The sequence below is a fragment of the Macaca nemestrina genome, chromosome 6 (assembly GCF_043159975.1).
Source record: "Macaca nemestrina isolate mMacNem1 chromosome 6, mMacNem.hap1, whole genome shotgun sequence".
NCBI classification, from domain to species: domain Eukaryota; kingdom Metazoa; phylum Chordata; class Mammalia; order Primates; family Cercopithecidae; genus Macaca; species Macaca nemestrina.
The window spans coordinates 47602349-47604048 of record NC_092130.1 but is presented as its reverse complement, the minus strand read 5'-3'; the positions used below and the strand labels follow the sequence as shown (position 1 = coordinate 47604048).

The 1700-nt window shown below is 46.1% G+C and overlaps 1 non-coding gene across 1 annotated transcript; it reads right to left on the bottom strand.

The window, feature by feature from the left end:
* Positions 1-466: 466 nt before the first annotated feature.
* On the bottom strand, positions 467-526 carry LOC112424133 (U7 small nuclear RNA). Its single transcript, XR_003014804.1, has one exon. It is a non-coding gene; the product is annotated as a U7 small nuclear RNA (small nuclear RNA).
* Positions 527-1700: the final 1174 nt, after the last annotated feature.

The window sequence follows — 1700 nt, the reverse complement described above, 5'->3', positions numbered from 1 at the left end:
AGAGTCTGTTGAATAAATGCATGTGGGAGACCTGACTTCATGTGAACAGCTGTGTTATTCCTCTATTCTGTGAGTTCACAGTTGATAGCAACATGCCAAGAATGGCCTTTGCCTCCAGGCCCCATATGTGTGTTGGTGCGAGGTATGGGAGTGGGAGAGTCCATGCAAACAGCATTTAAGGCACCAAATGGCCCTCCTAGGGAAGTGATTAAATTGAATAAAAGGACTTATTTAATTAGCAAGCAATTATTGAGTGTTCTTGTACCAATTGGCCCATACTTAAGGTGAGAGGCAGTGAACACATGTCCTAGGTGCCAGAAAGGAAATCAGCAGTACTCCTTCCACCTAGAGCCATTGCTGACAACCCCTCTCTGCCCTGGCATCAGTCAGGCCCTGATGGCTCTGTCCTTGGGCAGACTCATTGTCAGCCCTCACTTGGGGAACTAACTTTTTTGTTTAACTTTTTTGAGGTTTTCTGGCAAAAACCAGAAAGCCTACTAGACAAATTCTAAGAGCTGTAACACTGGGAACTAACTTTTTTTTTTTTTTTTTTTTTTTGAGATGGAGTCTCACCCTGTTGCCCAGGCTGGAGTGCAGTGGTGTGATCTTGGCTCACTGCCACCTCCACCTCCTGGATTCAAGTGATTCTCCTGCCTCAGCCTTCCAAGTAGCTGGGATTACAGGCATGAGTCACCATGCCCAGCTAATTTTTTGTACTTTTGATAGAGACAGGGTTTCACCATGTTGGTCCCGAACTCCTGACCTCAAGTGATTCACCCTCCTTGAACCAACTTTTAAAGAAACATTAGTCCCTGGGCCAGTCATTTCCTTCAGGTCGCCACACTTCCTATATCACTCTCTCCTCTTAGTGGTTTTGACAAAAAGATGTGACTTGTCATACCCTAAGAGGCTGCTTTCTTTTCAGAGCAGATTGCTTTGGTCACTCACTTGAGCACAGCAATGAGAGGTCTAGGGAGGTGCTGCCATGAATGGAAGCAAGAACTTTCAAGAGAGTTCATTTGGATCCCGTTCTTTTTTTTTTTTTTTTTTTTTTTTTGAGGCAGAGTTTCACTCTTGTCGCCCAGGTTGGAGTGCAGTAGTGCGATCCCAGCTCACTGCAACCTCTGCTTCCTGGGTTCAAGTGATTCTCTCACCTCAGCTTCCTGAGTAGCAGAGATTACAGGCATGCACCACCACGCCAGGCTAATTTTAGTATTTTTAGTGGAGACGGGTTTTCACCATGTTGGCCAGGTTGGTCTTGAACTCCTGACCTCAGGTGATCCACCCACCTCAGCCTCCCAAAGTGCTGGGATTACAGGCATGACCCAACGTGCCTGGCCTGGATCCTCTTTCTTGGTTCTTAGGATTAGATTAATAACCTTTATTAGTGATGGTGGTAGGTCCTGGGTCCTGGTTTACAGTTATTCTGTGAACAAGGGTTCTTTTCAAAAAATGCCTGAAAAGGATTAAAAATAAACTGGGCAGAGTGGCTCATGCCTGTAATCCCAGAACTTTGGGAAGCCAAGGCAGGCAGATCATCTGAGGTCGGGAGTTTGAGACCAGCCTGACCAACATGGAAAAACCTCGTCTCTACTAAAAATACAAAATTAGCCAGGTGTGGTGGCGCATTCCTGTAATCCCAGCTACTCAGGAGGCTGAGGCAGAAGAATCACTTGAATCTGGGAGGTGGAGGTTATGGT